This window comes from Narcine bancroftii, chromosome 2, assembly GCF_036971445.1.
Source record: "Narcine bancroftii isolate sNarBan1 chromosome 2, sNarBan1.hap1, whole genome shotgun sequence".
Classification (NCBI taxonomy): Eukaryota; Metazoa; Chordata; class Chondrichthyes; order Torpediniformes; family Narcinidae; genus Narcine; species Narcine bancroftii.
Window position 1 is genome coordinate 138451816 of NC_091470.1, and position 12526 is coordinate 138464341.

Below are 12526 nucleotides of genomic sequence, written 5' to 3' on the forward strand. Positions count from 1 at the left end.
ATGAGGAAGAAAGGAAGCAGCGGGTTCAGCAGGCGGTCGACCCAGTAAATCCCCTCAAAGGAATTTGAAGATGGAAGAACACGTCTCACTCCACATATATCATTATCTTCTGTTAAATCTAAATACATGAAATAAAAAGGAATGTTCTTGAAACAGAATGCGATAGATATTGTGCTAATTATACTAAACGCATATTTTGGAGTGCAGTATTTTTCTTTGATCTTCCGACAACAAATAGCCACAAAGCGATCGAAAGTGAAAGCGACAGTGAACCACACGGAACAATCAATAGCGACGTGACACAGGACATAGTGAACAAGGCAGAACGGAACTTTATTCAAGAGGATGGCCATGTTGAACAAAATTGATTCATTTGTTTTCCAAGCGAATCGGTAACCTGTGACCAAGTGAAAGAGCAGAACCTCGAGAATCACCACCATTAAGTCAGCGACAGCCATGGCCAGCAGGTAGCGAGTGATACATTTGGAGAGACCACAGTTTCCTCGGATGAATACGACGATGGCCACCAAGTTCACTGAGGAAAAAAATTACAGTAAGATTGTGTTAATCGTCGAAGCAAACACGTAAACGTGTTATGAATTGATCTTTCTTAGCGGATCCAGCATTCAAACGTATGAAATAAAAGATTATTAATACATTGATACATCATTGAAATCTCCCCAACTTGGTGCATCTACGATTCTTTAATTTACTCAATTGAAGGATAAGGAAATCATCGTGGATTCATCCGGAGTGTGCTGGCAAACAGTTCATGGAGAGGAAGTGACGGGAACACACCGTTCAGTGTGACAGATTCGATGGGTCGGCCCGTTGAATTCTTGACGTCCCAATCAAGATCCCAAACCACTGAGACTTCATTGCAGCCATGGTCTTGAACAAAGATCGTATCGGGACGCCGTGTTAATGAAATTCTGGGAAGTGTAATAAGGATACTGCTGGGTAAATGAATCCTCAATAGAGAGATAGTGAGATTGGCTTCAACAAATCGGGAAAAGAAAGGAAGTCGAAGCTTGCATTCGGTAACTGTCATGTGGCACCGAATTATCTGTTTTCATTACCAGCAACGAAATAATTCTGCAAAGATGCGGAAAGGTCTTGGAGGGTGATGCGAATATGGACGGGATGCGCTGACTTGACGCATTGCCAAAACACTGGAAGGTTTCGTTTAACTTTAAATAGATATTAGTGTGGATCACATCGTTTCGCACCGCAAACGTGGGAATGCCCTTCGAATTCCTTAAACTGCTCCAATTCGTGAACGTGAGGCGGTGCCGGTAAATCAGGATCCGTATCGACGCCGACTGCAGCTCCAACCTCTGCCTAATGGGCAAGATCATTGTGAGACAATTCCACATGTCGGCGAAACAATTCGACATTCTCGCGAAAAACGAAGAGCGCAGGCGCTGTGATTGTTTTAAAATAATGTAACACTGAAGGAGATCAGACGCTCTCGGACGAAAAGATATTCTGATCTCGGACTTTTCTCAATGACCCTGTTGCGTGAAATAATTACCAGGGATGCCGATCGCTGTGAGAAGGGTATAAGATATGTCCACAGAGTCGACACTTGCCATTTGCTTTTGTACGATTCTTTCTTTGAGTTTCGTACTTGAGGATTCACACGGGATAAAATTCAGAAGATGAAAATATTTCGACTGTTACAAGTAAACTTAATGTCAGAAATAAATTACGAACAAATAACATCAAAAATTTTGTTGAATTCTCAACAGATCGAAAGTTCAACTGGTCGGTCGTCTCTGATTCTGCCAATTTCGGGTTCTTTGCGTCCTGCTGGTGCAGTTCGTTGTCGAGATCAAATCGCAAATTGCTTCTTTATATAGAACAAGAGAATGCCTTATTTCACAACACCTTGCATCATTTTTGAACTAAACAAACAACGCAATATTTTCCGCATCACTGAACGGTGAATTCCAAAGGAGAGCCATGGTGCAAAATTATAGAAATAACACTCACCCTATTATTGCAACTCGGTTAATTCTGATGGGTCGACGGACTCAATAATCAGTGGTGGCGACCCTGCACATCGATCCACCTGAAGACACCTATAACTACGTTAGGTTTTCGCGTGGATACCCTGTAACCCTGTTTCTCGTGGTAATGTTAAGTTGACTGCCAAGGAAACGCCATTGTTCGATCTTCAATGCAGCGCCACGTTACCGCTTATCGTATTAAACCCAATGTGAACTGATCGCTGCATTTTCATGGCCAGGTGGAGCTGGTTCGCATGTATGATTTCCACACACTCTCTAGGTCAGGGTCAGGAGAAAGCAATATAAAGTGTCTCTATTTTTATTAATACGAAAACGATCTTCATTATTCAACAAAGATGCGCGGTTTAGGTATAAGTGTAAGATTTGAAACTGGATTGTCAGAGCTGAAAACAGCTCAGTGAATATCCACCGTGATGGGAGAGGTGCAAATGATCTCCTCCCAGCCACACACAGGTGATCCGAATCCGAATTTATGGTCATGAACTAGTCATGAAATTTCATTTTTCTTTATAGCATCAGAGGGAATGAAATGGAAGGCAGTAAAATCCAAACCTTTATTCTTTAATATTATATCGATTTTGCAATCTTAAAACATGATATCATGTAACCAGTTAAAGTGATTGGGTGGAACATAATCTTCCCACTTCATTAAAATTACTCGCGTAACCATTAATGAAGCAAAGGTTTATATAAACCTATTATCAGCTTTTGTGTGGTATGGTTTCGGCGATTCCCTGACTGGAGTTCAGTCTGATGCCCGTGATGTCCAGGCCAAGTTTGTCAAACCTCTGGAGTTGATTCTTGTCCTGCGGTTTGGCGCCTCCAGCCCAGACACATTATCCGTGTCGACAGTTTATGAATCATTGATGACAAACAGAACCATCTCAAGCACTTCACAAGGTTTAGCCTCTGCTATTCTTCTTCGGGATTGAATGGACATGAAGGCACGAGGGCAGATGCTTGAAGATGATAACTCCCAGAAATTGGAAGGACTGAGTCCTCAAGGAGGACAACATTCATTTCTCTGCATTGACATCGCCTCTGCCCTTTCGATATGAGAACATTGAAAATTAAATTACCCCGACGGAGGTACTTCCCCTCGAGAAGTTAAGTATTACTTTAACCTGCTGAACAATGGGTTCTTCTCAAGTCCACACCAGACTCCACGATTTGGATCCAAATGATCAAACAAAGCAACTGTCGTTTTAAATTCCACAATCGACAATTCTTTGAAAGAACTCTTTCACAGACCAAAGGGGGATAACTCCAAACGGCCCTTTCAACAGTTCACAACAACCGAGTGAGCGGTGAATTGTAGTCCCTGACACCTATTTAAGCTTGAAGCTGTTCATCTCCGTTCAGTCATGCAGACCAAGTCAAATTTGAAAATTCTTCAGTTTCCTTCTGAGCTGCTTCCATGCTGCCAGATTGGAGCCGGCTAGAAACCCGTCGGATCCATTCATATCACTTCCTCCATAGTCTGCAATCTCCAAGACTCTGACAAATACATTCTTTCACGGGGATTAGGAATTTAGCGTGTCCGTCGTGATTGTCTCTGCTTCCATCCACCTCAGCGGTCCTGAATTGCAATCCCACCAATTCCTTCCACAATTGATCCACCCGCTGGGACCTCCACTCTCCTTCTTCCAGGAAGGCAACCACTCTTTGGAACCCGTAGATCCCTCGCTTATTCATAGGAAAACGAAACAACCCCCAAAATATTGTTCTCTTTCAACAGTGTCGAAACACCGATCAGCAACGCTCTTCTGTGGATGAATTTAGCGCACACCTGGTTCTTCAAGTCCGTGAGTGACAATGAGTCACTCGCCTCCGAACATTTCAAATATTCCCAAAATGTGCGAGGACAAATCAGGGGATTCATCAACTCTTCTGTCAGTTCTTCTAACTTCAGAAACAGAGCTTGTGCCGCCTTGTTAATTATAGGCCTGTTATCTTGACGTCGGTGGTGTGGAAAGTTATGGAGTGTATTCTTAGAGATGGTGTGATATGCATATCAAGATATGCAGGGATTGATCAGGAGCACCCAGAATGGGTTTGTGAAGGGGTAGTCATGTTGAGTTTTTCGAAGAAATGACAAGAAAGGTGGATGAAGTTGATGTAGTCTATCTGGATTTTAGCAAAGCTTTTCATAAGGTTCCACATTATAGGTTAGTAAGGAAGGTTTAGTCACTTGGAATTGATAGAGGAATAGTAAGATGGGTTCAGAGGTGGCTGGAGGAGGGACAGCAGAGAGTCATAGTCGACAATTATCTGTCTGTCAGGATAGAAGGCTGTGACGAGCGGAGTACCTCAAGTATCGGTGGTAGGATCCCTGTTGTTCATAATTTATATTAATGATTTGGGTGATGGGGCAGTTAACAGGGTAAGTAAATATGCAGACGATACGAAAATAGGGGTGTGGTGGATAGCGAGGATGGTTCTCAGGGATTACAACGGGATTTGGTTTGTCTGCAGAGTTGGTCTTAAAGATGGAATGTGGAATTTAATGTGTGAGAAGCTTCATATCAGTAAAAACAATCAAAATAGAACATATGTAGTAAAGGGGAGGACATTGGGGAATGTACAAGAATAAGGAGATCTTCGAGTTATGGTGCAGCATTCCTTGAAGCTGAGTTCCTATGTTGACAGGGTGGTTAAGAAGGCATTTTCTATGCTAGCCTTCATAAATCATAGCATAGAGGAGTTGAGCTGGGAAGTGAAGCTGCGACTATTTAAAGTGTTGGTGAGGCCAGGTTTGGAGTATTGTGTTCAGTTCTGGTCTCCAAATTATAGGAAGGATATAGATAAGGTGGAAAGGGTGCAGAGAAGATTTACAAGGATGTTATTGATGTAATTCCCTACTCCTTCTCAACTCTTACTATCCCCTCCCGAACATAGTCATGTATCATACAACCACTCTCACCACTTCTTTCCCCTTTTGCCCAAGTAAACCTCACATTCTTTCTTCATCTGTCGAACACATCCCATTTTTCCATTCTTTGCTGTTCAACTCCACTCCACAATCCTTCAGTCTTCCTCATTTGTCCAAGCTTTAACTTCCTCATTCATCCATCCTCACTCCCTGCCCAATTCACTCACCTGTTTCTTGGTGAAGAGGTGATGATTGCATATTTAATGCTTCCCTGTCATCAAGAAACTCCTCACTTGGTTCATTTCCAGCTTCATGAATCGTGTCTCTTCTGTAATTCCCTTGGGACTGCATCTGTTCACTTTCATTTGGAACTGGATCACCTTCCACTGGGACTCTGCCCTCAATCAGAGCTTCCTTTGGTGATGTGTTTCCCTCTTCCAGATCATCTTCGTTTGGTGCGCCAGCTGCCCCATGCCTCTTGGAAATAATTGTTAACCAATTTAATATATAGTCTGTAAAACATTGGTTATAGGTTAAAGAGTAACATGGAATAGAGCAAACGACCAATTGGAATTGATGGCACAAGGTTACCCAAGGCGTCTGGAACAGGACAGCGTTGTAAAATGTGATCAGGGTCATTAGCAGAATGAACAGTTCGATGCCAGCTGACAAGACATGCCCATTCAAATGGGGCAGCATAGGAAACATGGGAAATCGGATGCAGTCGATAAATGTAAACATGAACAGTGACATTACTGGCACAGTTAAAGAAGAAGCAGGGAAATCTAACATAGATCATCCTCTGCATAGAATAGTCTGCCTCTTACCTGTCCCCATAGATTGATCACCTGCAGCATCCTTCCAGATCATACACTATCGTATTCATCTCTAGGACATTATCACACACAGTATGGCCCATAAATGCCAATGCAGTTTGCGTCATGCGGCGTCTGACCCACTTGGGAATATCTCCTTGGGTCACACAGTATCTGATCAATCTGTGTACACACTCCTTGTTTCACATTGTGACCCACCTGTGAGAATAAACCCCAGCCACACACTGTCTGGACCATCTGGCCACATCCTAACTGATCAAACCTTGCCCGTTGCACCTGGTGTACATTTCCCCACGTCACAAATTGTCTTAATCGAACACTTACCAACTAGCCCACATGTTATACGGTCCCACAGGCCCTGCCTTCCCAAAGTTGCAGATTATCTGATGTCATTCTTTAATGGAGCAAAGTTTGCTCCTATTTCCAATACTAAAACTTGATTGAAAATCCCAGTAGGTCATGCAGTACATGTAGGAAGTAAGAGGTTAACTAAGCATTTTCAGGCCTGGGCGCATTGTCCAAGCACAAATGATTGTTTTCCCTGTACTTCCTATGGATGCAGCGTACTGCTGAGTTTTCACGACACTTTTGTGTATTCCACTCATTTATAGATTTTCCGGTTAGACTTTGTGCGAATTGCGAACCGTTTAATCATTATGAGACTCAGACATGGGCTGCGTGGTTATGACAATCAATTCTGTTCTGTTCAAAACTACAGAGAAAATGTCGCACCTATCGGATGGGTCACAGTGACGAAAATGGTTAGTCACTAAACAGTAGCCAAACACTTCAGTTCTGTGACTCATGCCATTGTTGACGTGTCTGACCATGCCCTTAGGTGCTGTCCAAGAAACCCCAGCAATAACTAGGAGAAGCCACACCTGATTTTCTGTCAGGACATTTCCCAACCAGATGGCATAAACACCAATTTCTCAGTTTCTAATAGCCCACTTCTCCTTCTCCCTCTCTTCCACATCACTCTGTCTTCTTTCCTCCATCTTTCCACCCCTTCCATCTCCTTTCATAGAGACCCTCTCCCCCAGTGAGCTGGTATGCTCTCCCTCACTAAAACACCTATTACCTCTTAGATGTGGGGCTGCCTTCCCACACTCCACCACCACCATTTTGTTCAGGCCACTACCTATATTTAGCTCATCCCTTGATGACGTGCTGAAACCCGAAACGTTGCTTATATTTGCCCATGGAAAGTTCAGCGTTTCAGATGCTCACTTTCTCTGCATAGGATTTTACAGGGGAAACTGCAGACCCTGCAGTTCCACCCTATCTCAGGTATAATCTATGTATCTCTATTAAATCTCATGCTTTGTCGCTCCAAATATATGTTTCACATTGTCCACAATTTTTTCAAACTATTGAAATTCACCATATAATTTGAGGTCGTCCACTAGATGCACTGAAATTCCAATACTTCAACAGAGCCTCCTTTGCCTGATCTGCCTGTCATCGGCTCTCTCTTCTGTGTGGTCTCCTGCTTCACATCCACTTCTTCTCCACGACTCCTAATCACCGACATCAGAATCCCCAGTAATTCGGCTCCATCTGACTATTCCTACACGTCCCCATCCACGACAAAGCTGCTCCAACATCTGTTGTGCCCTTCCCTTGTCCACCCAGCTCTTTCCACGATTCAGCGGGTTAGACAAACCTTAGTTTCTGGCAAGACATCCAAACCCATTCTCATGTCCACGCTTCCACAAGGAATTCTGATACACACCTTTACCCTTTCGTGTCTTCACCTTCTGCCATGTGAAATAAGAGATTCCAATATTTCAATTCTCTGCAATAAATAGAATTGACACTAAGTTTGGGCACTGTACATTCATCGCCGTATAATCCCCCAGTTCCATCAATAATTTGGTGAAAGTGTCTGTATCCACCATATCCGATCTTATTGGGTCACACACTATCAGAAATCACTGAGCATGGAGCATTTCCATTCCGATTTTGGGCCGGTTACGAATTCTGAATTCCGATAAGCTTCTAATCCAATCTGTGTGTATTGACCAAATCCATTTGAACATATCACTCTATCATAGCCACTCATTTCAGCTCATGGAATAAAAGGGTCACATACTTAAATTAAACAAGCAGGTTTTCCATGACAGAAATCAACATGCTTTCTGATCAGTAATGTTATTTTTTATGATGCCTTCAGAGATAACATGGTTTCCAGAGGCTGGGAGATTCCTTACCACTTGCATAATGTGACAAAATGGTAGTTTAATGTATTTCCTCTCACCCATTAACTTATATTTGTCATCCTTGCAGCCAAAAAAACAATTCCAGAGACCTGTGGCTGTGCACTTCCCATTCTTGCTTAATCCCTGGATTGGTAGTTTCCATGTATGTTCAAACAAAAGGATCCTTAAATCTACTGTGGAGGAATGGGGAGAACATCAGTTTCTAAGGTTAACAGTTCAGAGCATTTTGAAAGTGATCCGATCAGCAGAAATCAAGCAGATTCAAGTAAGAGGAGCAGGAGGAAGCAGAAATGGTGCTAAAGGTTTGTTATTTGGACCAGTTCAAATTCCTCTGCTCACACTGATCACCCATGGAGGAAGTAAAGCCACTGGACCTGTGAGTCACGTTTCAGACATTGTTTGAACTGGCAGTAAAAAAAACAATTCCTAATATGAAATCATTTGAGCTACCAACACCCCTGTATGAACTGTATACACGTTTGCCTTCTTATTGTCTACTTCGGAAGGTACTTCCAGAGCCTGCAGTACATGCACATTGTTATGGAATCCAGAGGTCCACATGAAGCAGCAGGAATAGATATGCACAACAACGGGTTATGAAACAAAAGTAGTTTGTAATTATAATTGATCAAATAAACAGAATTAAACTTTAAATTATTACTTCACCTACCTAATCCCCCGCCCTCTAATACTATGCGCAGGTATGTGTAATGTATAGATAAGATTGGAAACGTTCTTTGGATCACAGTCCAATCTCACTGGTTGCAAGCAATTCTTGTACTCACACAGAAGTTAGCATTCACAAAGTTCACCAGGCTTTGGTGTTTAACAGGCAAATGGTTACCATTCAGGTGGGTTCTTGCTGGTTTTCAGAGTGAGATTCCTTTTCCAGGATATCCACATTTGATTCCTTTCCAATCAGTCTTGCTTACAATACATGCTCCCTTCAGGGTTTTCCAGATGATGCTCATTCTTTTGGGTCACCTCAGACAGCTAATCCTCTCCTTTGACCAGACAACCTTCCGAACGTTGGCCAACTTTATCCTTCTGGAACTGATTTCTCTCTCTGTTTCACACCCTCCATCTCTGAGATCGAAACTGTTCTGTCCATTCCCTGCAAAGATTACATGCTCTCCGAGACAAGCTGTATTCTGCAACTTTATTGCTTTTTGCAAAGGTCCTACAAGCTTTCTGTAATTTAAAATGTTTGTGTGCAACTTTCTCAAACAATCGTTCCCAGACAACCTCTAAATACTCTGACCCTGGGCCTATATACTAATCCCAATAAAAAGAACTTCCTGCTTCCTGGGACGTCCTGCCACACTGTTGGAGTGAACAGTCATAGAACCAGACAACCAGAGAACATGACAGCACTGAAACCAGGCCATTCCACCCCTCTAGTCGGTGATGAAATGTTAATCCGCTGACCTCCTTTTCTGAACGAGTGAAGCATCTCTGATTTTGAAAGCTACCATGACCATTTCCACCCTTCTGGACCATGTTGAAACCTATTTACCAGGGACCTGTAACAGTCAATCCTATCCTGTGTCAGCCGAGTCTCTATAACAGCCACAATATTGTAATTCAACATACTGATTCCTCTCCCATCTTCCACATCCTAACACTGAAATAAATATATCGGAAACCCTCCAACTGATTGCATTTCTGCTCCATCCATTGCCTGTCCTTCCTCATTTAGTCGTTTCTCGTTGCTCTCTTCGTTCAACCATCCGCTCCTTTCTCGCCTCTATTCTTCTGGTTTTCCCCTTCCTGCCCAAATCTGTTCAACCATCCCCAACATCTCCAGTGAACCCATCTACCAGGATATGGGAACCCCTTCCCTTTCAGCTGCATCCCATCCTCTTTGGACAGGTCCTACCTTCTCCAAATCACGGCCAATGATCCAGATGTCCAAGCCTCCGTCACCTGAAGCAATTATTCAGCCACAGGTAGATTGCTTTTCTCTTCATTTTAGACATGCAGCATGGGAACAGGCCCTGTCATCGCATGTGCCCGCCCTGGCCACCCCATTCACCATCACAGACTCATCCTTTGGACATGAGGGCATCAGATTTCTGATATATGTTCCCGTCAAGGGATCAGCCCTACAGGAGACAGCGATGAACGAGGCCAATATGTGGTATTTGAAAAGCTGACCAGTTATTGTGAGATCCTGAACTAAAGTGAGATTTGGCTCTTTTCAGATCAGAGCAGGTTGAAGGGATGAATTGAGCCCAACAATGTCCTGGCCAAAGTGCAGGAAATGGAGCATTGAATCAGAAAGGGGAATCCAGGGGTTCTCAGGATGGAAGAGCCCCCTCCTCCTTCTCCCCATCACTCTGTCATCATTCCTCCAGTTCTCCCCCCACCCTTCTCCACCTCTTACCTGAGGGGCGGCCCTCCTCTCCCACCCGCATCCATTATGTTGGGGACCAGACAGTGGCCAATTCCCGAGGGAAGCAGCGTTCCCTGCCGCCGACCCCGGGAAGGAGGCATCACTTCGCGTCTCCCCTACATCAGAGGCTCAACAGTGGAGAAGGCCCCGCCTCTCCCTCTACGTAGACGCAGAGAGGAAGCCTCGGCAACGGGAAGGTCGCTCAACAGCCCCGTTCCCAGCCGTGCTGGTGGCAAGAAGGAACTGCAGGCCGATGGACCTGTCAGCCCAGAGATGCAGTAGATCCCTGCAGGTTTGACAGGGGAGATCAAGGGGAAAAGGGAGATGAGGAAGGTCCAGATCCAGGTGAAGATGGGCAAGGAGAGAGAGAGATGTCATCCCTGGGGTTGGATTCAGATCTTAAACCAAAAGATCCAAATGTGAACCATCTTGACTTATAACCATGGGTCAAATTCTCGTCATTCTGGCTGAGAGGAAAGATGTTCAATCTGACTTGAAGCAGGTGAAAAGTGGAAGGTTGGACTGGGCTTCAAAGTGAAAGCAACAGTTCAAAGTGTTGGGTTGGATCTACAGAGAGTTGAAAGAGATGTGGGCATTTATACGGGTAGAATTGAAAGGGTTAAAATTCTCGGGGGGGGGAAGAAATATTATGGGTAAGATGGAAAAATGAAAGTCCACAAATTAATGTTCAGATTGTTGGCCTGAAAGAACATTTTGAAGGAAGTGCTGACCCTGTGGATTTTTCTTCCAAAAATTGATTCCTCGAATTTTTGGGTAAGAAAATTTTCCAAATGGAATTGAACAATAAAAGGCTTGTGGGGCTTTGCGGATGAAGCCATTGCAAAATCCACCAGGCCTACAGCTATATTGATTCAATGCTGACAATAGCAAGATAAAGAAAAGAAACATAAGATTGGCTGTCCAAAAATAATGCAAAATGTGGAACCTATGGTTATGGATGGAAATAAAAGTTTTTTTTTGCAGATTTACATAAAACAGTGGAGGATGGAAGAAAACAATTTAATCCAGTGAAATTGAAGAAAGGCAAAATTTTCACTTTTAAATGTCCTGCTACACTGGTTTTGGAGAATGAAGGACCCAAATTCTTTGTGGATGAAGAAGACAGTGTCTTTCTTTTAATCTATTGAGGGAGAAATTTGAAATATCAGTAAATTCTTTATTTGTGTATTACCAACTCAGAGCTTTGATAAGGGATTATTATGGTAAAGAGATATATATTCATTTTTATACAATTTACCCATCCAATCAGTCTTAACGGCAATTTCTTCCATCAATTTAGATCAAATTTAATCTTATTTAATAACGGTACATAATTTAAGCTGTATAAATTTTGATAGTCTTTATCCACTATTACACCCAAATACTTAATTTTATTCAACCATTTAAACTTCGTAACAATTTGAATAATCTCCAGCTGATATTGGTAATATCTCACTTTTATCGCAATTTACTTTATAGCCTGACATTACCCTGTATAGTTTAAAAAAAATTGTAATGGTTCTGAAGAATTATTAGGTTGAGACAAATATATCAACACATCATCTGCAAACAGATTACCCACCAATTGTATTTCCCTTAATATTCATTTATTGCCTAATTGCTTGGGCCAAAGCTTCTATAACTAATGCAAATAAGGCTAGTGACAGCAGGCAGCAATATCTAGTTCATGTAAACAAATTGAATACCTGCGAATTCTGTGCATTCGTAACCACCCAAGTAGAAGGATTATTATATAATGCCTTAATCTAACCAGTAAAGAGTGGTCCAAATTTATATCTTTCTAACACCTTAAATAAAAATTTCCACTCCACACGGTTGGAAGCCTTTTCCGTGTCTCGCCCTAGTATCATTGTCTGGTGAGTTGTTGTCTTGAAGCATTAACTATTGTAATTAATGTAGAAATATTATCAGTTGAATACCTATTCTTGATAAATCCTGCTTGATCCGCATGTACTAATTTTCGTTAAAAAAATTAGCCAATCTGTTTGCTAAAAGCTTTGCTGCAATTTTGTTTTCTAGATTCAATAAAGATATTTGTCTGTATGATGCTACTTTTAATGGATCTCTGTCTTTCTTTGGTATAACTGTTATTAATGCCTTGAAAAGGATTCTGGAAATAAACCTGTATCAGTGGCTGTATTGGAATA

General features: G+C 42.4%; 1 long non-coding RNA gene across 2 annotated transcripts; it reads right to left on the reverse strand.

Annotated features, from left to right (window-relative positions):
- Nucleotides 1-309: 309 nt before the first annotated feature.
- On the reverse strand, nt 310-10502 carry LOC138752457 (uncharacterized). Of its 2 annotated transcripts, none has more exons than XR_011350661.1 (5): nt 10350-10502; nt 8002-8136; nt 7477-7539; nt 5133-5382; nt 310-535 (listed from the first exon to the last, which is right to left on the reverse strand). It is a non-coding gene; the product is annotated as an uncharacterized lncRNA (long non-coding RNA). The 2 variants fall into 2 exon arrangements; XR_011350660.1 differs by having other exon boundaries at nt 5133-5417.
- Between the last annotated feature and the right edge of the window lie 2024 nt (nt 10503-12526).